We start from the raw sequence: 26,124 nt of genomic DNA on the forward strand, positions 1-26,124 counted from the left end.
TTTCGTCCGTTTCGCTCCTTTACTTTCATCATTTTCGATTTTATTTTTCTATTTCCGTCACGATGATGTTGCGTTTTTTTTATCTTTAAGCACAGGATGACGTTTACCTGTGCCGGCGTTCTTTTTATTTTTATTTTTCTTCTTGAATTCTGTTTACGTTGCTCGTGATTGGTGCGGCAGCGCGCTTTGAAAAGCGATCCGCGACACGAGAGAGCGTCTGCTCTGATTCGATAAGAGGCGTGCGGCCGAAGGACTCTGGTGATCGAAGAGTAGGGACCGGTATCTTACCGTCATTTATTGGTGATACGTGTACTTTGATCGAGTCGGAGAAACCGAGGTTGTCCTGCCCCCCAAAATTTGCTCCGCTCCTCTGCCTCGCCCCCTTTTCTCTTTCACGTACCTGATATCTTTCTTACTCCCCCCCCCCCCCCCCGCCTTTTTTTCAATTCCGGAACAATTACGGAGCGCTCGAACAGTCGCCGAATCTTTTCTTTAGGTCATTTTTTATTTTCTTTCCTTTTTCGTTCTGTCTTCTTTTTTTTAGGACATAGATAAATTTTTTTAGGGCGAAGATAAATTGAAGCGTAATGATCTCCTTCCGTAGCGTGGGGCGACGTCAGTTATTGCGTACGGGCCACCGGATGCGTTGCAGTAAGTTTCGCTTCGGCTCGCGCTATTAAAGTCTTGCTTGTAGCGAAAACTCTAATAATATAGCTTTTCCTGCTCGCGGGGTTCACTAGTGCGGCATGCCGGACTTCGTTTCAGGATTGAGTTATGCTGTTGTTTCCATCACGATGTGTACTTGCGCGGCATGTGATGATATCGTAAGGACGTGGTTGACTGTTAAGATGCATATAAATATTAGTGACGCATGCGACCTACTTAAGATAAGAAGTAGTCTTGTGTTCTTGTCCTATAGCAATTAGTAATCTTTGCCGCAAACTATAACTTACCCTTTGTTTAATCATACTATCCTGCTTTATGCGACATGTATTAGGTGATCTCATACGTATAGTTCAATTTACGCTCCCAGACTCCTATTCGCAACTCTGCTTCTGTTCGCGTGTGTGCGTGCTTAAGTGCGTGCGTGTGTGTGCGCGCGCGCTTCTGTGTGTGCGTGTTAGTTGGTTAATTAGTTAGTTAGTTAGTTGGTTAGTTAGTTAGTTAGTTAGTTAGTTAGTTATTTAGTTAGTTAGTTAGTTAGTTAGTTAGTTAGTTAGTTAGTTAGTTAGTTAGTTAGTTAGTTAGTTAGTTAGTTAGTTAGTTAGTTAGTTAGTTAGTTAGTTAGTTAGTTAGTTAGTTAGTTAGTTAGTTAGTTAGTTAGTTCTGCAATTTGAGCCACTGACTCTGCTTCCCCGCCGTCGGCGCCCACAGTCGGCCAACCCGCTCGTTCTTCAGTACGCCGAGCACTGTTTACATCGGCCACATTGTTTACGCCCGCTCGTTCGGCGCCATGGCAGCTCGTAATTCGGCGTGTGGCGTTGTGCTTGACACTGGCCACCTTTCTTTCTTCTGGAATTCCCGTTGTCTTTACCCTGCAGGAGGAGGCAAACTTGTGAGTGTACGTTGTAGCCGCTCAAACGGCGCATTAGCAGCTAGAGCGTAAAACGCCATTTCAAAATTATTTCTTCATACCGTGCTTCTTCAGAAAAATAATAATAATGATAATTACGTGAGACAGCCAAATGAAACGTTGAGGCTTCCCTAAAAGCTTTAATCAACTATTGCGAATTCTGGTTAAAAAAAACTATAAAATCTGCGGGTACTTCTACACCATATTTAAGCACATAATTCGGCGCCATGACATAGGCCTAGCAGTGAATCTTCATGTTAAAAGGAAAGATTATGCTGGGCTCCAGTGATATATACTTCCACAAAACCAAGTAGCTCCCTTTTACTTGAAGACACGGCTTGGTATGCTCAAGAGTGGCAGTAAACCGAAGAGCACGAGGAGGCGCTGTCCCCAAGCGCTCTAAGCAGCTACATGTGACGTCACAGATATTAGGAGAGTGTGGCTATGGCTAGTTAAAGTGCGCCTCACTAAAGAAATGATAATACGCTGTTCCCCAAAACAGAGCAAAATACAACCCGGCAGCTTTCGTAAAAGTAGCGATGCTCTCGGTAACTAATTCCTGAAAATAAAGTAGAGAGTTTTAGTATAGCGTAAAACCCTTGCGTTAGCGTTAGCGTGCGACGCAACGCTAACGCAAAGAAAGACTGCACTGCGCGGCACAAGGTAGTGTTTTAGAATAGCAGAACGGAGAAAAGCGTTAAAGATAACGCGAACAAATACAGCGCCATCTAGATGTAAAGACACAAAGTACTGGAAAGCCAAATCCACACGAAATGTCGAGCTTATCCAATGCCGAATTCGCAAGTGTGTCCCCAAGTCAAGCTTATCGAAAGCCACAGTCGCTGCGTTAATTACGCATGTAGGTGTTTGGTTTGAGCGTTGTTTTGACGAGAGTCGCGAAACATACCGATTAATCTTGGCATGCTGCGATCGAGTGTTCTGTGGGACCCATATTACGTGTCCTTTTTAAGTTGGGATGACATAGACACCCTCATGCTTCGGGGATGAGAGCGACCGCGCAGGTTCTACGTGTCCTCAAGATCCACTCAACGTCGAAGCTATACCGGAGGGGACGTTTCGCCGGCAATTTCTCTTCCAGAAAGCGGATTTCCCACTTCTTTCCAATTTTTTGCAACGGACGCCCACCTTGACGTCCATCCGAATGGGTTCAAGGCAAAAACCTCCTTCACGAGGTTCATATCGTCGTCGTTGGTAAAACGCACACGCATTGTGACCACAGCACCGACCACACTACTCTGTTTTGCCGCGGAAAACATGACATGCATCGGTTCCACATGCGGCTTTACACCAAGCGAACGAGCGAAATACACTTGGCGGATACAGCAAACACATTTAGCAAACCCATAGAGTTGTTCTACTAACTCTATGAGCAAACCCTCTCGTTAAGCCTACTGCGCCGCTAATCGAGAACGTATATCGTAAACAACGCCAATTTGTCACCTGTGCACCGCTGCCGAAGCATCATCACACAAATCTAAGGCGAACACGAGCATTAGTGGGGAAGGATAGAGCCTAGCAGTGCAGGCAGACGGCTCGATAGATCCGAAGCGGGCTGCTCTCACTTCGACTGGCGCCGCCATCTTGCCGTACGTAAGGCTCCCCTTGCGTGCGTTAGCGTTCAACGCTAAATCCTGAAAATAGCGTACGTACGTAAGAGCTCCAGCAGCGTTTACGTATAGCGCATGCGCAGTGTGGTGCACGCAACGCTAACGCTAACGCTAACTCTTTGCGTTTGCTGCTTTACGCTATACTAAAGCTCTCTAGTGTTACAACTCCTTGACATGAGGAGCGACTTGCTAATCAACCGCTCAACCTCCTTAGCTCCGGGAATCCTTCATTATACAAATCCCTAATATGTGTTTCTTTTCTACCAACGCAATTCACGCTAATTTACCCAATCTTCCGAGTCTCTGAGGGACATCAGACTCATAAAATGGATTTCTGTCTCTCTCGCTCTCGGTGTCACATTCATTTGCGTTCGCAAATTGTCTCTCGCGTTCACGATAACTTGAAGGGTGCGCCGGCGGACTTACTCGTGGTTAACCTCTCTGTCTTTCCTTTGCTTGTCCCTCTGTACGGCGGGTGAATCTCACATAAAGAAACGCTGGCCGTGGCTTTGCCGTGAACCCGCGCGCTATAACTTGAAGAGGTATACCGTATGCCCACAGTCCCCCACAGACCACCAGCTACGCCCGATCGCGAGCAGTATATACTGCGCCGACGGATCACGACAGGGACAGAATCTAATTGAAGGCGACATAAAGGAGGAGACAAACGGCGAAGCTGGCGAGAAGACGAGCACAGAGGCTGTGACCGCGGATCCGAGTTAAGAACGGAGCCCTACGGTGACACCCTGCCATCCTGTCCGGCTGAAGGGTGCGTGAGCCGACGCGACACGGTGTTCCTATTAAGCACGGAGCCGTGGGCGTGCTTCGCGGAGGAACAGGCGTCCCGCGCAGTCTGCCCCGCTTGAGCCCCCCTGCGGCTAGACCCAATGAAAAGTGGCTGATGCATCTTTAATGTCCCCGCCGCCTGCGCCGAGCGTCTCGGCGTAGTATGCGTACGCACGTGGGTTTCACGATCTCCTGACGGCGCGCCTATACGCCGACACAAAGCGTCTCGCCGTGACCGGTGAAGGGCCCCGAGAACGGCGTAAGGTTGAAAAGCAGATAGAAAAGAAGAAAGAAGTCTGAAGAAAGGCAAAACAGAACAATGGACTGGAAGGCGGTCTATGCCGAAGCAGCCGTCTCTTACGGCTTGCCGCGGATTTTGTATGAGGTGTCGCCTCTATGCAAGTACACCCTTCTTTCTTTTATTCTTTTTATGCAGTTCCCTTTTAGTGGCAGTAAAACGAAGAAAAGAGTCAGCCAAATGAAGAAAGATAACAACTAGAAATAAGGCGAAAGGGCTCTCAAGGAAAGAGGCACGAAAGGATACTGATCGATTACTTCCGGTGACAGTTTCAACTTTAAAGTGACGTAACATCGGAAACGATGCTTTAGCGCGTGCCTTGCCAGTGCCCTGCCGTGTCTTGTTTTTTTTTTTTTTCGTGATCGCGTCTATCACACTGTTTACCTTTTGTTAATACAAATCATCAGCTGACCCAAGCCTCCATACTGGTACGCGTTAGACGGTTAGCGGACAGCGGCATGACTCTGCTGACGTCATGCAAGAGCAAGAGAGAGTGAGTTTATTGGAAGTTGAAAATGTCGGCCCCTGCTATGTGCAGGACTTGCTATTCCTACTGGTGCCTCAACATTTCTGCTCTCCATTCTATGAATGGATGAGACAACTTCGAGAAGTGAAAATAACGCTCGGGGAAGCTGGCTACCACATTTCTTTGATCGCCTCCGCCTTCGTTGTCACATCCAATGGGCGCTGACTGAAGGTCATGTCGGAGAAAGCGATCTATACATCAGTAGTATAAAGTTTCTAACCGTATGAAAGGCGATCGTGAAGTGCGACTGTGAAATGGTTGTCTTTGTGCTGAAAGTGGGTGGTCAATCAGGTGTATGTCGAACCGGCTGCCTCTCGCAATTTGATCACACTGCTTAAAACACGGCTACAGTCCAGTTAAATGTCAACGATCAATACAGAACAATTAGATGTCAAACGTGTTTAGGCACACCTATAGTAAGGGAAATCTCTATCTCTCTCTTCTTATTTTTAACCACTGCTTTTATCAGTTGCTATATCCTGAGCTGCGCTATACTGTGTGCAGAGACAACAGCGATGTCGCACGTATCACTGAAGACAACGAGAAAAATAGCTGCACCCTTCCTTAATAAGCAAGAGAAACAAGGTAGCAATGATATTCAGTGAAGGTAATGGGACGCGCACACAAGTGTACAGACAGTAACTTGCACAAGTGCGGGAAATATTGCGTGACAAGAGTACGCGAGCGCCCGGTGAGCAGCAGCTCTTGGAATTTGCACGTGCCGTCACGATCTGCTTCACGTGCGATGACCTAAGTGCTTTTAAGCTTCCACCCTTCATTGATCCGAGGTCTAGTGAGCACATAAAAACAACGAAGCATCCTATTATCCTCTCGGCTGCCTTAGACTTGCCTCTGCAGGGAAGCCACGATTTTAAAGCGTTGCAAGAAGGCACGCTCACTGGGGGTCTCTGCGTTAGAATGTGGTTCAACTTAACGAATACGGTGCAGAAAATGCAAGAAAGCCTATCTTTAGGAAGCAGAGTCCGGAATATGAAGAAGAAAAAAAGAAAGGGATGAGGGGATGGGGAGACAATGAAGCGATCTGCTGGCTCTTATATAAAAGCTACCTTCATTAACGGGAGCTCCCTTCATACATTATTTATTGCGAAGTTCGTGCCAGGCGCTGACGTGAAGAACGAACCGACGTGGAAGCTGATAAAATTCTTTGTTGATGCCGACTATCCTAAGCAGATTACGTAATCGCACGTACGTATAGTGCGCTGACTGGCATGCAAGCACAAATTGCGAGCAGCTCGACGGCGGTGGCTGAGCACTCTGTATGACGCAAACGCTAAAGGTTTTTGAAGGGACGCTGTGCTGTCCGCGTGCTATGTAGTACGTGAGTGCAGCTCGGCTAATGGGCTCAGAGCCGTGATGCTCTCTTGTGAGGTTATTACTTCTCTGGCGAACGTTCATAACGCGGACAAGCTAGGGAACAGTTTTTCCTCTTGTTTCGTCTGTCCGATCTCGTATACGTTGTGAAAGCTATAACTTCCATAACGAGGCTCCCTTATTAGCCCTGACGGAGGCACATATAAAGAACACGTCCAGGTAAAATACATATTGGAATATAAAGCAGCTCTACGGATGAATTTCAGAGTAGTAGACGCTTATGGCGAAGGTATTCTGAACTTGCTTGGCTTGCATTTGGTTTATTTGCATGCGCTTTTTAACGCATTTTCTATGCGTTGGTGGTATCACGGGACGAGAGTAAGCGAATTTGCTAACGCGAAGTATAATTTGACTCGTCTCATGCACTTTGTGGGTGTTGATAGCTATGTGCGTTCTCCTGTCGTGTCATTTCGTGCCTTTTCAACAAAAAAATCAATTCCAGTATCCGATGTTGGTATCGAACCTGGTGGGATGGGGAATTTGAAGCACGGATTCAATTGCGCACCGTAAGCAGTGTGTACGTGGCTGTCGTTGTTAGGTAAGAATATCGGCGCACTGCGCTGAGGTTGCGCGCGCGAATTAAGCTAGACGTGGGAGAGATATAAAAATGAGAAAATGCTGTTTTGATGCGAGTCAGTGATTTATTACCGCTTGCAGCGGTGAAAGTTATTTCGCTACGTGTCGAGTGGTTACGCGGACAGTGTTGACCTTAAAAAAAAAAAAAAACTATGGGGTTTTACGTGCCAAAGCCACTTTCTGATTATGAGGCACGCCGTAGTGGAGGACTCCGGAAATTTCGGCCACCTGGGGTTCTTTAACGTGCACCTAAATCTCAGTACACGGGTGTTTTTCGCATTTCGCCCCCATCGAAATGCGGCCGCCGTGGCCGGGATTCGATCCCGCGACCTCGTGCTCAGCAGCCCAACACCATAGCCACTGAGCAACCACGGCAGGTGGTGTTGACCTTGTATAGGCGTAATTGTAAGATGAATTGATGATGAAGTGATGTTGCCATTAGTTATAGTCGTTTTTCTTTTTTGTTTTGTTCTTTCAGTGTCCACGACACAGTTCCCATCAGCGCCTTCGCGTCGACGTGCCTTGCTGGACAAGATTCTTGTGACGTGACATTCAAGGTGAGCAGGCAAGATTGTACCAGAATACAAACGTACGCAAATAGCACGCAATAAACAGCACGCACGCATCATTGCTTCCATATACTGATTGCGCGCAAGGGCGCATATCATGCAACATACTGGCGACCTTAGTAACATCGAAGGTTCTGATACTTTAAATCGTGCATGTCGACTTTCGACTTCCACCTTCCGAGGGCTCCCATTTTATCAGCGGAACACTTCTACCTTGCGCCGCGATATGTTTTTTTTAAAAACTACTTTCGTCCCTAAAGTTAAGCGAAAAGCAGTGGCAAACTCTACGATATTTGCATGGAAAGTTTTAACTTGTGTTGCAATGTATATTTTTCTTATTAAAAAAAAAACCTGTTATGCGCAAACATAATTCCGCATGAAGGAAACTTAAAACAAATTGTTCACCTTTATTTCTTGTCATGGAAAGTACTTTTGTACAAAACGAATGAATAAATGAACATTTTATTTGAAAGGATAGTTCATTAGCATAAAGTAGAAGTACAAAATACCAATAAAATGTTGTTTATTTAATACCTAGTTAGTGTACTGATTAACTAATTAGTAATCGATGTCAAGTACCATCTACAATTGGCAACTCACTCCTGCGTATCAGAAACGCCACTATATAGGCTGTGTGTTAAGTGCTCAAATCAATATTTTGAGGTATAAAACAGCGTATAATATACATAATACGTTGGGCATTACAGAGCTAATGCAATCCACAAACGATAAGGAGCAGCTGTCGGAACTATACAGCGATGGAGGCTCCCACATTTACTTTTTATGAATATATGGTAAACACGCGCTTCAAGAGTGTGACACCGACATACTAGGCGTCAAATGGTTCTCTGACAGCGTCGTATGTGCTTCGCATCTGTTGTTGAGCGATTGATATATAATAGCATGTGCTCACACGTCATTTTTTTTTCTACTTGCTTACCTTAAGCTGTCGCTAGGTCGCAGAGAAGAATCAAATATGAAAAGAAGGAATATTTGTGCTCATAGAGTAGTAGCTATGGTGCTGCTATCCGTAGGTACAAGCATGTTAAGTAGTTATGCCTTACAGCAGTTGTAGAAACCGACCTATTTTGTGTAGATTATAATCTCACCAAGCTTGTTGAAGGGGTTAGTTTTATTTTATATGTAATACATTTCGAAGCGAGCTTAAAATAAATATTTAAGATTGAAATAAAAAATATGCGAGACGTAAAATATTTTACTAGTTTACCAGATTAAAGTTGCAAAAGCTGTGTGTTCGGCGCATTCGGCAAAGTAGAGAGTGGACGAATACGCTGAATTGCTTTAAAGAAAACACGTGATGCAATAACAATTTTCAAAAAAATTTGCCTGAAGCGTTTTTCTTTTTCGGTTGTTCACTACATATCTGTGGGAAACAGCGAAGAATTCCGCGTGTTCCCAAACCTTGCGTGCCTCCGTAGTCCATTCTCCACAATTACCTTGTAAAATGCCTTTGGAGATAAAGAAATAAACTGGAGAAAGAGAGCAAAAGAGAGAAGCTTTAATGATATGTTAGTGCACAGCGATCAACTACGCTCATACGCTGATGACTGTGAGTGCATCATGAGCAAAATGCTTCCTGAGCCTTCCCATAAGGTGTGCCCTATGAGTAAGGCGAACTTCTATAGTGCATTTCTGTTAAGTAAAATCTGACCGAGTGCCAGTCGCTTCTAGTTTTTTATACGTATATGCCTTCCTTTCTTCAAAAACGCGAAAGGGCAGTACTTTCCTAAAGCATGCATTTCTCGAAGAGTTTCTCGAACAGACTCGCCATAAGCATTCAGTGACTCGCAGCGAGAGCTGCGCACCCTTATAGGCCGAAAACAGTGACGCAGTGTTGAAATACAGAAAAGAAAGAGTGAAAAAGAAGAGGAAAGCATGGGAGTCGGGAAGAGCATCGAACACAGGCGAGGCGACACGTTCTCCAAGTGTCGAAGTGGTGGCACCGCTCCGCAGGAGAATCGTGACCACCGCAGAGCGTGGTCCGGCGGCACCTGCTCGCTTTAGCTTGTGCGACCGTGCCGGGACTCTTGGGAGTTATTTATTGAACGCTCGAGAAGGAAGGACTCGTCCAAAAGGAGTCGTCGTCGTCCTCGTCGTCGCTCGCAACGCCGGCTGTTACCGCAGGGTGACGCTTGCTGTATTCGCTTTCGCTTCTTTCTTCTCTCTCTCTCTCTCTCTGTCTCTTGCTTCCGTTTGTCTCTGCGCATTGCTCGGGCCGTGTTGAGAAGAAACCCGCTGCCATCGGCGGTTTTCATCGATACGTTTTCGTCGTGTTGTTTTTCCACGTCTCAGAAGAGAGGGTCGAAGTAGCCGCCCAAGCCTGCTGTGCGATCGGCGGTGTTCTTCACATTTGGTGGCCTTTTCCTATAGCGGGCATCTGCCTCCTTTGTGCTCGCTATGCGACAAAGCCCGCAGGTACAACATAAAAACGGGACGCTACGCTCTCTGTTTGTGCTTTCCCAGCGCGCGCACTGCATCGCTAGAAGCATCACCGTTGGAAGCAGGGCTTCTTACAGACTTCCTTTACGACTTCGCTATCTTGGCCGCTGTTTTGGCAAAGAGTAGCTGGGAGATTCTCCCCCTCTCTGCCTCTCTTTTCGTGCCCTCTCTAGCGCCATTTAAGCCTTTATTCCGTTGCCCGTTCCTTTACATAAGAAGCTCCCTTTTAGCACTGCAGAGATAACCTTTCTTTAACGGCTGCGCTCCCCACTTTTTTCTTTATTATTATTTTTTTCGTTTCGTCCGGTACCACGAATTGTACACGCTGGACACGGACCCTACCGGCCAGCGGCGCTGCATTATCGGTTCTCTCGTGCCACACGCACGAAGAGCTCGAGCTCGTTCGTCGCGCGCCTAGTGCGAAGGGGGTGAGCGAAAGCGGCGCTTTACACGAAAAAATTCCTCGCAGTACCGCGAAAGCCTGAGCGCGAGGTAAGCTACAAGCGGAATTCTAGATTCGCCCGGGTCATCGCGCGTAAGAACGGCACTCTAGCGGTTAGCGCCCGTTGGCTATAGGTAGTCGCTATCGCCGTATGTGCGACTGGTTAATCTTGAACTGGTGCGACACGTTCGAAGAGCTTCGTGGATTTCGGTTCGGGGTCAGCTGAAACGATCCCACAGCTTTCACGACGCTGCACGATTCTACCGGTGTGGAGCTCGCAAGGCCAGAGAGGATCGCGTCGCACGGGACACGAAAAGGCTCCCTTTAGGCTCGCATTCGTTGCCAGAATTTGTTGTTGTTTTTTTCGGCTCCCGCTCGTGTGCCGGCTGAACGCGCCGAGATTCGTTGCATCGGCTGCTGCCGTTTTTTTGTGTGCCGTTCCGTTCGCGTACTATTTGTTGGTCGCCAGTCTGTTGCTGCGCGCCAAACGAAGGTGGGCATTACGCCTCGCAAGCAAACACACACGCACAAGTGCGCAAAGAACACGCGCGCATAGGTAGATACGCTCAGAGGCACAGAGCGCACGAGCACGTAAACGTATACGCAACGAACGGGCTGTAGCGTGCGTGCCATTGAAAACAACGTAGCCGCGGCTGTGCAGCCTCTCTCTCTTCCGAAGCCCCGTCTGCCCTCGTCTGTGTATACAGAACGGCTTTCGGGTTATTGCTCAGACGGCCCTGGCCCTTACTCGATGCTCCTTTGTATTCGTGTATTTCTTCTTGCTTTGGCGCGCTTCGCGCGAGTTCCGAGCTCTTGTCACGTTGCCTTCGGAAGCTGCGTTGCGTCTGAAACAGCGAGAGCGGGGAAGCGTTCAGCTACCGTCTTGTTCTTCGATTTTTTTTTTAATTATTATTATGGTATTTACCTCTCTCTTACGCTGGCTTATGGCGAATTCCCGGGCCTCTTCGGGTTGTTTCCTGGTTTCTGACGGTTTTTCTCCGCTTTCCGGTCGCGTTCATGTTGCCTCTCGGAATTGGCGTCAACTTGACCGGCGATAGGGCTTGGCGCAGACGGCGCTGGCTCTTTCTTTTTTTTTTCGTTGGTGTCAATGTTTGTGAAATTGCAGAAACGAGAAAGTGATTGAGACGTGTTGAAATATCACGGGCGCTGAAAGAAAGTCCGAAGCAGTTTTCTGCTGATGCGAACAACACGATATGACTTTCACTTTGGCAATAACGGACGGGAAGAAAAATTACATGCGCGGACAGAAAGATTCGCGGCGCGCACACAAAATTGGTGCATTGCACTTGCTCCGGAAATGCTTTTCTTTTTCTTGGTTCCTTACATCTCCCTTGGTCCAAAAAATAAAATCCTGCAAGTATACCTCGCTGTCGTAATGCGTGCCCCTTACGCAAGACCGCTTAAATTTTGGACAAGGCGTGCGCTTACTCAAAACCAGCTATGCTTCACAAACTTAAGAGGGAAAGGGGCAACTATCGGCAAGAAAGACGTAAATCTAATTATAGAGTTGGAGCCATATAGCAGCCGTGGAGTCTCTCTCACTCATGCTCTCTCTTTCCCTCTCTCTCTCCTTCACTCTCTCTCTCTCTTGGCTTGCTTCTTGACCAGCAGATTGGTGACCAGGGAGCATGCTTTGCTTGTTCCGTTTGCTTGAACGGAATCGCCTTGGAAGAGCCAGAAGCGATTCAGATGCATTTCAGATGTGTGCAAACGTCTCGCTTCATGGGAGACGCGAACAGATGCAAGCGGGGTGAAGCGCAACGTAGCAGCATCTTGCCTGTACTGATTCCACGTATTGATTCGAACCGCCTGCGTCTTCGTGTGCGCGCGTTCGTGCGCGCGTGTGTTCGTACGCGCCGGCACGGATTACTGGACTTGTCGTTCACTCGGCGCACAAGGCTCGAAGACTGAGCTTACTGCGTCCATCCACCCCGTTTCACTCGTCGCTTCCGCAGACGTGGAAGATCAAAGAGCTACATTAAGAGGGAATTCTCGTTCCCGGGTCATGCTAGCTTCTCGCGGGCGTACAATCGAAAGGCTCATGCATTAACCACGTCCTTCTATAACCTTCACTAGCATGATTACTCTGCGTATCAGCCTTCCATCGTTCTTCGCAGCTCAATAACCCTGCGGGGGTGACCGCCCGAAAATCTTTTTTTTATATGTGTTCAAGGAGATACTGGTTGGTCTCTGTTAGACAGCGCCGGCTGCTTCTCTTAATACATAGATGCGCCCGAAAATGTCTTAAGTAAGCAAGAGAGAGAGAAATAAATGAGAACTGAAGGACATGGAGGTTAACCGGAGGATAAATATCCAGTTTGCTACCCAGCACTGGGAAGGACCGAGTAAGGTAAGACAGGGGAAAAAAGGAAAAAGAAAGAAAGACACGCACGGAGGAAGAGGGGGAGATAAAAAAAACAAGGAATATTCTCGTCGTCCTGTATTCTGAACTACAAAGAGGGAGTGCAAGAAAAGTAAATGCACGTTGTGTAATGTAAGAAAGTGTCTGCCTTGTAAACACACGCGACAGGCGCGACAGCACACCGTAAAAAATGTTATCCTACAATCCTACTCTCACACACAGATTCGTGCTTGAGTACATACATACATACATACATACATACATACATACATACATACATACATACATACATACATACATACATACATACATACATACATACATACATACATACACACACACTCATACATACATACATACATACATACATACATACATACATACATACATACATACATACATACATACATACATACATACATACATACATACATACATACATACATACATACATACATACATACATACATACATACATACATACATACATACATACATACATACATACATACATACATACATACATACATACATACATACATACATACATACATACATAGTCCCCAATTCTTTGCCGTCGTCTATCTGTCTTCTCGAGCAAAGAACATGCTTGTAATATATCTGGGCAACTTTCTAAGGGTTGGGAAAAAGCAGGAGTAACAAATGGTAAAGAAGAGCAAACCAGCACTAAGCTACACTCGCACGGTGCCCAGAGAGAGACGATTTTGTTGCACAGCGAACTTCTCAAGGCATCATTAACCTGTTCGTCTGGGCGCGTAATAGAACGTCCTTCACTTGAGCCTGCCTGCAGCCACCTGCTTCCGATTGTCTCCTTGCTTTATTCTTTCGGTTGCTGGGCGCCCTCTCTCCTGCGTGGAGAACCGTGGCTACGCAGGCCGAAGAAATAAGACGCGTGGCGAGTGGAGGCACAAATCCGCGTAGAGAGGAAAGTGCTAAAGAAAAGCAGCGTCGAGGGAAGACAAAAGGTATCTTGATCAGGGAGGTCTCGGCCGCCATTAGCCAGCGAAGCCGACCGGCACGAAAGGATTCGTGCCGAAGGTAGCTGTACGTCGCCATTACAGGAGACGAGGTTCGAAGCACGGGCTTTCTCCTTCCTCTAGTTTGTGAACTTCCAAAAAAGTTTTTCGTTCAACTCTCGTTACTCCTCACGTTAGGATAATAACTATACTGATCGATTTCGCATCGATGCGTAAGGTCTAGGCGAGAAAGTTTTAGCCCGCGAAAAATGATTTCTCAAGATGCAGGCAGCTAAAGGAATCGATGTGATGAGGTGCCTTCAAGAGGAACTTGTGCTCAGTTTATTTATTGTTCAGAAGTTGAATAGAATGAAGAAACTTCAATTGAAACAAGGAGTTGAATGGCTTTAGGAAAAGACGTTTGGAACACAAGTGTAAAGACGTAAGCTAAGTTTCGTCTGTCTTAGAGAAGAAGCTTTTATTTCTCCTTAACAGATACCGAAGTCTGAGGCGCAGATAGCAAACATTTCTTGGAGTAATATCTGATTTATCTTTCCATTGCAGTAAACGACAGTTGTGTGCCCTTGTGGGTTAGTTTCGCATAGCCACTCCAAGAAATAGTTCCAAGTGACGGCTCACTTGGCTATTGACCTGCCGGTATGATTGCGTTAAGGACTTAGTTTTTGAACACGGAACTTCTAGCCTAACTGAGGGGGCCTTACACCGTTGCCTTTATAATACACGCTCTTCAGGTTTGCGGTTGCGATATTCTGCCGGAAGGCCGACTAAGCGCTTTGGATGTATGCTATATTATTGTGCAGCCGGCGTCAAGAGCTCACGGTACGTGTGTTTCGCGAAAAAGTTGAAATTTCTCAGCAACATGTGCCCGCAGCCAGTGAAACCTAGCAACACTACGTTTTTCGCATACTGTATACTTATACCACAGGTTGGAGACCCTTATATCACACTGCATACTGTATACTTATAGCGCAAGTTGGAGACCCTTATAGCACAGGTTGGCCTGTGTGGCCAGGCTGCGGAAAATATTTAGCTTATCCCCAGTTTGTGCGGTCCGTCTGCTTTTGACAGTGACTCTAAGTTTCCTCGGAGCATCTTGCTTCATAACTTGACAATGTGCTTGTGCACAGATCGCCTTAAGGATGCGCGCAAGTCCAATAACAGCCGCGATACCGATAGGTCGCGCGTACTTCCTTGCTCGTCTGAGTAGAGGACGGAATAACAAGAACAGAGAGTGGGAGCAAGTCGAAGGGATGTGCACGTGGAGAATCCGCCTATTAGTGAGCACCGTCGAGGCTGGAAGGATTCGGAAGCAAAGAAACGAGGCTTGTCATTAGTGCTGGACAGTCGCTTCCCGAGTTAAGATGGACTGGACGAATGCCCTCCCCCCCCCCCCCCAACTGCCCAATGATCTCTGGTATGCCGAACTGTGTTTTGTGCTTCTCTGCACGAGGCAGTAGAGTAAGGACCAGGCCTTCGTAGTGTAGTGTCCGAAGCAGATCTTCCTTCCGAGAGACACTGGTCATCCGGATCGATGCACAAAGCTGATGGTCATCAGAGTATAGTGTGAAGTACGAGAGCCAAGTAAGGAAATGAGTGAAACATATATAGGAGCGTGATACTGGTCAATTACTAAAGTCAAGCTAACACAGTGACGACAACCACAACAACAGGAACCACAATCGGGTGCTGCCTATTGGTTTACAAACGTAGGTGTGGCCAAAGAGACCGGGCCAGCATTAGCAAACACACACGCACACCAAGAGTCATTCCGCTATAACCGTTCGTAAGAGCAGATGCAAGCCATTCGCGATGCTGAACATAGTACTAGCGAAGGCGGCCGGCCAATAGCGAAGAAACATTAGGAACAAACATCTTTGTCAATTCGGCTCCTGAAGAATACCCTCCAGAAGATAGCACTAAGCTTTCTCAAAAAAAAAAAAAAACTTTGCGCCGCAGAATCTCACTCTCTCTCTTCTTCTTCGAATATTTGAGTTGATGTCACGGCATCTCATTTTCGAGCTCTTGTTTGTCGCTCGTGCTATAGCGACGACCCGTGTTTCAGGCAGGCACTGAATGCCTCCTAATCTCAGGCGCTCTCTTTTATTCTTCATACCCCCCGGCGCTTTTCCGAAGCGCCGTTTTCTCCCCATCCCGTGCCGCGGCGTCTCTTTCCCAACAGTTCGTTTTATTCTTCCCATCGCATTTCGCGACAGCCGTGGCGCTTGCAAACTCGACTATCGGTCAAGGCTTTTCCACCGGGCCCGTCAAGAGAGCGGTGGCGCGAAATAAGCGGCTTCCTCTGAAAGTGAAACCCAAGCAGAAACAAAAGAGCGGGTAGGGGAAAAGCGACGCTCCGCGCCAAGGGAGACGCGAAGACGAGGAGGCGACGGTGACCCAGAGACACAGTGCGGTGCGCGAAGGACCCTTTTGGGCGAAGGACCCCCCTCCCCGCGCGTTTCGCGCCTGCCGCTTATCGCTGCGCGACAGCGCAGAACGACGCTGGCTGTCGCCATTCCTCATCCGTCCGCGAAGGGGGTGGCAAGGAAGGCACCTCGCCTTGGCTCCTGAAGTATGCGCCCCCCAGCTGTCCCCCCTTTTTCCTCACCCCGCGTTCCTTTCAACCCTTTCGCGCGCTGGCGCTGCATCCGCTAAGCCTCGCGTTTCGCCTTCGGCCATTGCTATTTTGTCATTGCCAGGGCGACAGAAACGAGCTGCTCTGCTGTTGCTTCTGAGTGAGCTTTAGTATTAGCCACTTAACTGTGAAACTCATTCTCTTTTTGTAATAGGCTTGCTTGCACTTTTAATGGTAATCTGACGTTATTTGAGTAATCTTGACTTCCTATACGCAGCTGGCGCAGCGCGCGATAAACAAGGAAAGAGAGAGAGAGAGAATGAAAAAAAAGAAAAGAAACAGACGGGGGCACGGACAGTGGTGTGTCTGTCTTTGTCCTTGTTTATTGTGCGTTGCGCATATGAACACAAGTTGTGTGCCAGCTGGACTAAACCGCCACACTTGTTGGTCGCATATAGCGCTATTCATATTCACATTTCGATGTTTGTTCCAGCACGGTAAACGGAGGAGTGTGAACAATGAACGTTAGATAAGCGTTAGTGCCCTGTGCTTTGTGCTTTTATTGTCTGTATAGCCCTGTATGGCTAGATGGCGCGCTTATTTTTTTTTTCCGGCTTCCTATTCTCTTCACATTTTGTTTCAACCCTCATTAATAAGTTGGACAGTGAGATCCGGCTACTTTCGTTCTTTTGACGATGTGAAATATGTGACCTGAGAACTTTCTTTACACCGGCTTTTGTGTATAGCTGCGCAGAGGCAAGAAAAAAAAAAGCGTGTGTAGGCTGGTCTGCTGCCAGCTATAGCTCGCACGAGAAGCCCGAAGGTTCCCAATGGTTGTGCGTTGTACGAACGTTTGCCGGAAGTGGCGAGACCGTAAGCAAGAAGGGAGCCGCGGAACCCAGGAAGCGGAAGTAGACGGGAGGGAACAAAGGCGAACATTTCACTTGCGTCGACTGCACCTTCAACCTACCGTTAATAGTCGTCCCATCAGTCATCGTCATTAGCTTCCGATGCGATGCTTGCCATCATCAATTAGCCGAATGCGTCGTGGTCGCTGTCGTCGCGAAAAGAGGTCTAAGTGGAGAGTCGCTTGAATGTCGCCGAAGATTGAAGGAACGATGCCGGCATTATCCGTAACGTCGGTGCGACAGAAGCGTCCATTAGCAATGGTCATTACCCGCAACGTCTGAGTCTTACGACAAGGCGGAAGAAGTCGAAATTTCTTAATGAACGATAAAAGTTCTCAGACGTTCTTTTTTATTATAATTATTATTACTTCGCTGTATAGAGACCGAATTCAAGAAACTGTTCACTTGCAAGAGAATACTTGTTCCTCATAGCGCGCACCTGCTGGAAAATTGCGATAGATAAGGTGCCTGAAACTCGCTAACTCTTTCTACACATGCGCACATCTCTTACTATACTTCCTTCCCTGCCCCCCCCCCCCCACCACCACACCACCCATTCACTACCGCTCCATTTCGCTATAAAGTGGCAGAAGCACATTGAGCGTACTTCCGATGTGGTTTGCGAGCCGCATCACCGCGTCTATTTCACGCTGCGCGGCGTCCGAGCTGTATTCACGGCTGAGTTGCGTTGCACGTAATTGATAACATCAAGGGATCAACCACATAGAACGCCGTTCAGCCTGAAAAGCGGGCATCAGCGTGAAAATGTACGCGTCGACCCCGCGCCCAATATACGTCGAAAAATACTGCGTTCAGTGGGGTTGCGCTCAACGTCGTTCATTATCACGGCTGGCCAGCGCCTATTCTCTCAATGCCCATTGCGTATATGTGAGCGTTCTTTTTTTGCGTGCGTGCGTGCGTGCGAGCGTGCGCGCGTGTGTGTGTGCGTGCGGGCCTGTGTGTGTGTGTCTGTGTGAATCTCTCCCTGGCATCTTGGCAACTAAAGTAGCCCGCGCGCTGTGCGCTCGCTAACCCTCTCGACACCCCCGTTTCCGTCTAACTGACGATGCGCTCCACGTAAGCACCGAGCCGGAGAAACCGGTGGGCGTTGCGATGCCTCTTGAATCGGGTTTGGTTCTTGTCGATGCTGTGGCCAAACACTGCGCGCTGCTGGAACAGCTTGTGTGAGTCTTTCTTATGGATCTTGACCCCCTGAGAAGCAAGCAGAAAGCTTCGTGAGCAAGGAAACCCACAACGAAATAGCGTGAGTGCGTCTTTCTTTGTTCCGGATCAGCGATGGCACGCACGTAGAGTAGAGTTATGGAAGCTGGCGCAGTTCTCTCCACAGCTCGTCTGGCGGCGTCATTGTTGGAGCTGCACTTGTGTGTGATTTGGTGCGCGTGCGTGGGCTGTTCGGTGGGCGCGTTTGTCTGCAAACTAGAGGTGCAAGGTCTCGGGCAACGACCTCGACAGCGACTGCTTGGCCACTCCACCAGAGGGCGGGAGGGTCTTTACTAGGCGAGTATCCGGAGTGTCAAGTCAAATCCTGTTATGACGGGCTTCTTGGATTGCTGGAACAAACTACGTAAACGATAGTATAGGTTTCGTATGCTCTTGCGAGACCACCCCAACCCACTGCGAGAAACCTCGATTTCCTTTCACATTTTCGAGAAGGAATATGAGGTTCAGGGCTGCTATTGACGGGTGTCACGTTGCTCGGAAGACAGTAAGAAGTCAACCCACTTTCAGTGGACAGTTAAACGATATTGAAGTAAGTCTCATCTGAAGGCTGCATTGGCTGTTCAACAACCTGGCCATGGTTTCACTACGCAGTTCCCTTCACTGCGATGTGCGCTGTAGCTGCACTCATTGCCATAGTGAAGGTCATAATTTCGCCATTTACACATTTATAAAGCGCATTAAAATGCCTTAAGTGTCTGGAGAATTATCGTCACCCATCACTTATTTATTTATTTATTTATTTATTTATTTATTTATTTATTTATTTATTTATTTATTTATTTATTTATTTATTTATTTATTTTACCCTCAGGGTGTGCACATTACAGAGGGGACATTGCCGGGCACATCACATATGTATAAATCCGTCATACATCCTAAGAATCTTCCGGAGGTTCTCGTATCTGCGGTCATTGCTGTTGGCACTTCTATGGCGACGATCAGGGGCCGTGTTCTGTAAGGATTGTTCTTTGTCCACATTCATTCATTATTTATCACTCCTCTAGGCGAGTGGCCGGTCTTGGCGATTGTGGGAGCGCGGCCTCGTGCGAGGAAATTACCACGGGCAAAACGGTTGGGAAATAAAAATAATCATTACAAAAAGCGGCTCCTAAATTCTACAGCGCATCGCAGCAGCCAGAGAGAGAGAATAAAACATCTTTATTAATAATATTTGAATGGCGAGAGCAGCATGGGAGGAACCCTCAGTCCAGGGTCCCTAAGATGATTCCGGCGATGTTTCAGCAGCCCGAGAAGTAGCGAAGTACACTCGCAGTATGTTGCCTTGCGCGTTTCCTGCTCTTTTGTCGTGCAGTCTGGAGCTTTTTGATCACGTGATTGCGAACTAGCCTACCAAAATCAATTGTGATGCAGTCATGCATTACTGATTTACTCCCATTTTCTTTTCTTTCTTTCCATTTCTTTTTCTTTTTTACATTTGCTATTGCTGTTTTATCCTTGTGTTTCCGAGCCCAAGTGTGAAGGGAATCGGTCCAGAACAGCGACAGCTGTTCCTTTAAGTGTAAGACGCTTCACTCTACACGACCGCGTCGTGTTCAACGTCGCACGTCCTTGACGAAGGACGCCCAAGAATAGGACTTCCATAGTGGAGTCTCGAACTGCGAGTCACCTTGTTATCCCCTCCTCCTGCATCCGCTGTTGCGACGACGACCGAAACGACGACGCCTGCATCCGGTGCCGCTAAGTGCCCAGAAGAAAAGAGGCGCGCATATCTCATTACAGACGACGCGCAAAACCGGCTCGCTCCGCTCTGTCAGCCGTGATCCGCGTGTCTAGTCGTGTTTGCAACGTGAGCCGAGGAGCACTTCACGCGTTCACACCGACAGGGACGTCATTCATTTACATCAGCTCTTGCCTGGAGAACTCCGAGTGGAAATGCTGGTAAGCTTGAGATCAAGGAGGCGAGTCTGCCTCTCTCTCTCTCTCTCTCTCTCTCTCTCTCTCTCTATATATATATATATATATATATATATATATATATATATATATATATATATATATATATATATATATATATATATATATATATATATATATATATATACTTGCTGTAGATGCGCCGCCGCCCGAAAATACCTCACGCCCTTCCCAAGTTTCGGGCCGCGCGACTTCGAGGCAAGATCCAATCCAATCTTCCGACTTTGCGCTACACGGGCAAAGCGTGCGAAACGCAGTATATAGATCTTTCCCTCGGCGAAGGATGGCGTCGGTTGTACGGTATAGCATTGGCCGCGGTGATGATGGTGGTTGCATGGATAGAGTTATCTGTAGATTGCTACTTTCCACGCCGTCTTGAGCGTCCCATAGCGGGAGCCCGCAGACGTGATCGCGCATCGCAGAGCGGGGAATCGGAAAAAGAAAAAAAAAAATAGACGCGTTTCCGCAGCCGTACGTAACCTCGTTTGCTGCTGCCTCCCAGGACCCCACTTTTCTTTCTCCTATCGGTCTTCTTAAGACAGCCTCTTCCGCTTAGCCCGCAGTCTGCGTACGCTACCATCGTTCGAGTTCAGGCTTGCTCCGAGCAACTCCCTGAGGACTGCTATAGGGAGCACGAAGGAAGTAGTTTCTTGGGGAGAAAAGGGAGAGCCTGCGAACACGCCAGGGAAAAATAGCGCAGGTAGGTACGTGCGCGCTGGGAATGAGCGAAACGAGGATATGAAGCAAGCCAGCACTTCTAGAAGCGTTGCTAAGAGAGAGAGAGAGAGAGAAGAAGAAGAAGAAGAAGAAGAAGAAGAAGAAGAAGAAGAAGAAGAAGAAGAAGCAAATAAAACTATATCCCGAGGCGATGTGAGGTCGCAAGCAAAGCGAAGAGAGAGTGTATTGGAGGAAGGAGTGAGCGAGATTGGCAGGCAGCAATACATTTGACACAGCCGCGCTCGCGAGAGACGTGTGCTGGCGGGCTAAGAAGTTTTCATTCCTGCTCCCGACACGCCGCTTTATCGTAAATAACCAATGTAGCCAGGAACCCGCTTCTATTGACGCAGATTCGCTTTGGCGAATGCAGGGACCGTACTTCAGTAGTGGAGGGCTCCGCGTTCTTTCCCAGCCATCCTCAGCTTCCGCCCTTGCTCCACTATCACCCTGTCTTTGCAGCGTTCTCCACGGCCACATACAAAGAATCTTCCTCTGCGAGCTTTACAAAAGCAGCGTATGTCGGGCTCGCCGATGATTTCACACAATCCGCTCCTCCTCAGTTATTTTTTTCTTTTTTCTTTGCCTGGGCTGCAGCGAAGACGCGCTGGCGGGAAGACGTGCTCGAGCTCGTTGTCGCGCACTCGTCTTTGAGGATCCTCGTAAGGTTTTGCGCCGCTCTGATATCGTATGCACGATGCGGCCAGGCACCGCGAAGGAGCCTCATGGCGAGTGCGTGCCGAGGCTGCCGAACTCATTCTTAGTGGCCCGATTGGAGAAAGGCTCGTGGCTGGAGCGTCTCCTTATACACCCGCCGGGTAATTTGTGCACGCGTTTCCTTTCAACCGTGGAGCTATGCTGTGCACTCCGAAAGAGAAAGAAAACAGAAAAAGAGAGACATCATTGATTCTTTGTTTTGCGATGGATGGATAACCTTCCTTGCGCTTCGCGTCTCAGTCAGAGCGGGGTACACTCCTGTGTTATTCGAAAGAGAATTATTTATTAGGATCTTAAGTTTTGTCTCCGAACAGGTATGAGTCTTGAGGGGAAGCACAGCACGTGTCGAGCATTTTGGGCCCGAGAGATGTGTGGAACTCCTGGTTGGACTTACGAACACAGATTCCCCGGGCGGTGATTTCTAACCGAGCACTTTCTCGTATTGCGAACAAGCCTTGCAACTGTTAGCAGCAACGCGACGCATGTCGTTAATAATTGTTTACGCTACTTTGCGAACTGTGCCGCTTTCTTTCGGCGAAAAATACTTTTTCAAACTGTGAAAAACTGTGTACAGTTTACTGTACACAGTTTTGTTGTAAACTGTTGTACAGTACAATACAAGAAACTTACGGTCCCCTGTAAAACTCAACAACTAGGGGCGTGTGAATATTCGAAACATTAGAAATACGAAGCGAATACTGCCGTATTCGATTCTGTCAACTATGTCAAAAAAAAAATTGTCAACTATGCGATAACTTTTCTTCCGGGGGCCATCGTAGACATAAAACACGTGTGGAGAATGTCACATGTAACTCATTGTACTATCATTCGCTTTCGCCACTGAATCCTAAGTATGCGAATAAACATGCTTGCTTGCTCCTAATGCACCGTTTGTGCGTTTAATAAACAGCGCTTCACAACGTTCAGTGTAATGACGCAAACTTGCTAACGTCGTGAATATACTAGGGCGTGAAAAGCCATCGTGAGAACGGCTGTTAGCGATTCGACAATTATTCGAAAAGCATTCGATTCGTCTTCAATTAGGTCGCGAAAGTTAGTATTCGCACACCCCTACTACTGATAACGATAGGACATGTTGCTGCAGAGCTAAGTACTGGTGCATAATGCGCCTATACTTCCTTCGGTAAGTTCGTAGAATCTAGAGACTGCGGGAAGTTTTTCGCGACTTCAGCGTCTAGTCAGGGGTCAAGGAGTGTCTGGTGCACATCCCACACTGAAGCGCAAAAATTCCTGTGAGGTTCAGGCCGCTGGCTTAGGCGGTGTAGTTATTTGAGCTTTAATTATTTTTTTTTGGGGGGGGGGGAGCGCTTCCTAATTAACGCGGGCGTATATGCCTCACATGCACTTTCCAACGTCGGAACTCTTGTGCCTATTTGTTTCTGTGTTGCGACTTGTAGACTAGGAATGAAGACTGACCATCTGGCAGACATCGTTCGCTTCAGCGCTTAACAAATATTTTTTCCCGCCCTTACCCACTTTGTAAGCTTTCCTGGGATGAATTACAACGGTAAATAGCACGTTATTTATCGATGATTGAGTTTGGAAGAAAATTAAAAAAAAAACGATCCTACAGTTATCTCATATATATCCGAATTGTTGCTTTGATACTTCATTATGAACGTGCGTCAGGAATGAAGACAAAGGTTAACAGCAATCACGCGAAGCTTAGGCCCTTATCTGCCGTACGCCGTCGACGACGAAGCAGTGCCTACTAATCTCCTTCATCATTCTTCTGACTTGTGAGACTTTCGCTTAACTTTTTACCAAAAGCGAAAGCGCGAGTGCTTTGATGTACACGTACAAGTACACGGTACCGTGCACCGTTTACTTGCACTGTGTTCACCGAAGTCTTAGTGATTTAGGAAGGATTCAGTGGATTCAGTGGCTCTTGAGATAATTTATCGGACGCATGTTCATTAAGGCTGTACATATATATTTAACCCGCTAACAACGCGTCCAATTGTTTTCCTTCTTTAGTGTTTTTTTTATTTGTACACTTTTTCACTCTTCTTTTGTGTCCATGTCCGCCTGCATCGGCATCACAGCACCGAGCGATGTCACTGTCGACTCTGTAGAATCGTTTGCCAGAGCCATTGCGCCCGTTCACCGAAAACTATATCACAAACGCAGCATAAAGGGTGAGTCCTCGTCGCATCCGTCCTGCTTGGTGCATCGTCGGGAAGGATTTTCGCGCGCTAATCTCTCCAACCACCCGAAATCAGAGGCAACGCATAGAAGGGCTCCACGGGATGGGACTTTCTCGACAGACTCCTTTTTTTCGCTTGGAAGCTTAACCCCTTCCCTGGCAACCTCATTAATGGTCTCTGACAGGGCGTCTTGTCTTCCGCGACAGGATTTTGCAGACTGTCCGAACCTAAAGAAGGAAGAACGCCCTTCCAGGTTTCGGGTAGCAAACACAAGGCCGTTCCTAAAAGGAAAGAAAAAATAAGAGCGACAGAGAAAGTACGTCGCGGTATCATTCGTGCTTACCGCGTTTTCCCTTTTCGTCCCGTATTTTCGTGTCGCACCGTCCTTCCGAACTTGTTCGTTCCTTCCAGGACAACCGGCCCCTTCCTCTTCATAACGTCCGCAGCGAGCGTCGACAGGTCCGTTCTCATTATTATCGCGTCGTTTCGCGTACCCGCTCTCCTTCGGTTCTGCGCCTTACTGGGCCGGACCGGACAGAATAAACCCTTCAGAGGAACCGAGCCTTCCGAAGTGCCTTCCTTGTTCCAAGCAGGAAAACCTGTCCCGCGGGCGCTTGTATACCTTTTTTGTCTTTGCCGTGATGCGATGCCACTGTCCTTCTCCTTTTTTATCAACCTCACCGGTGCTTCGTGCCACGCGGCGGCAGTGTTCTTTCTCACCCGGTTTCCTTTTTTTCCTTCCTTCTTTCCCTCCGTCTTTCCATAGATTCCTTCCTTCCTTGCTTCGCTTCGTCGTGGCTCCTGCGCCTTCCAAAGCTGCTGTCTCGGCGTCTGCTGTCGTCTTGTACTCTATCCCCCTCCTTATCCTTTCTTCGTCTCTCTCCCCCTCTCATTCATATCCCCCACTCCCCTTTTATCCCCAGACCTTCGAGCGGCCGTGTTTTTACCCCCCAGCTTGTCGGCCCGCTCACCGCTCTTCATCGTCGCTTCCAATGACGCCGGCGACATAAAAGATCGTTATTTTCTCGCCAGAGCGAGCGAGTGCGCGGTTGTCCTCTTCTTTCCCGCTCTTTTTTTTTTTTGGTCGGAGGACACTTCCTTGGGCTCCTTTATCCGCCTCGTCTTCCCCTTTCTTATTCCCCCGGTGTTTTCCTGCCGCACAACAGCCGCCGCCGGTCCCTGACTCCTCCTCCTGTTCATCGCGCTGTATCCTTGCCGCGAGCATCGAAGTGTCGCGAGCAGCTGTTTTGGAAACGAGGCAACTTTTATGGCGGGATGCGCGAAGGAAACAAAAAAAAAAGGGGGAGAGCAGAGGGAGCATGGGATGAAAACAGCGAGAAGGTTGCTCCCTTTCCTCGTCGGTGCTTCGAGGTCGCGGCGGCCATAAAGCTATAGCTGCTGGCAACTCTTCCGCGCGCTCAAGCTACACCAGAAAGAACGCAAGCGAGCCCAGGCGAGCGAGCACTCATCCGAGCCGGTGCGCAACTACACCTATAGGCAGTGGAGTGCGCTGCCGACACCCCCTGGTTAGTGCAAGGGCTCGTTTCCTCCTGCCGAGGTCTTTGAGCCTTGCTCGGCCCGAACCAGCTGCCTCCCTGCTCACCCTCCGTTCTCTCGGCGCGGCCACAGCTTTAGTGGAGCGGGGCTCGGGCGTCTTGGCCATGCGCCGGCGTATACGTGGTCCGGCGCCGCAGGGTTTCTCGGGTGCACTTACCTCGAAGCGCGCGTTTGTTCCTCGTTCATTGTGGGGAACGAGGAGGTGGGAGGAAAGGGAGCTTTTCGGCGGCGTTAACGGTCTCGCGCTAGGGACCCCAGAGCCCGTGCCTGGCGCGTTAATGTTAGGAGACGAGCGAGAGACCTGGCGTTTGTAAATACGGCGTTAGATCTTAGCACCGTCCTGCCGTGTTGTTCTACTTACGGCCTCGCTTGCATAATACCCGGGCAGCATGCGCGACCTCCTTCGCATGCAGTCGTAACTTTACTGATACGCTTGTGTACCCCTTTGCTGCTACAAGAAAACGGGAAGGTCGAACGTATTCGTTTGCAAATGGCTTACCATAAATAAAGAACCAGTGCCCTCGAGATAGCCTACTGTTTCGCCTAAGCCGTGTCACAGTGCTGCTATCTATTCATATACACGCGGTTTAAAAGGTGCCGGCTATCGCAGCGGCGGATATTTCACCGGCGATCAAGATGTTGATTGATTAAAATACCAATGGAACGGCTCCTTCATTTCC

The 26,124-nt window shown here is 48.1% G+C and overlaps 1 protein-coding gene across 3 annotated transcripts in view; it reads left to right on the forward strand.

Moving 5' to 3' along the window:
* The window catches only part of LOC135898782 (uncharacterized), a 343,693-nt gene that overhangs the window by 188,703 nt on the left and 128,866 nt on the right, over positions 1-26,124 (forward strand). For all 3 annotated transcript variants that reach the window (XM_065427942.1, XM_065427941.1, XM_065427943.1), the window contains exon 3: positions 7,258-7,336. The gene's annotated coding sequence lies outside the window, so the exon portion shown is untranslated. The remainder of the gene's footprint in view (positions 1-7,257; positions 7,337-26,124) is intronic.

This window comes from Dermacentor albipictus, chromosome 3, assembly GCF_038994185.2.
Source record: "Dermacentor albipictus isolate Rhodes 1998 colony chromosome 3, USDA_Dalb.pri_finalv2, whole genome shotgun sequence".
Lineage (NCBI taxonomy): Eukaryota > Metazoa > Arthropoda > Arachnida > Ixodida > Ixodidae > Dermacentor > Dermacentor albipictus.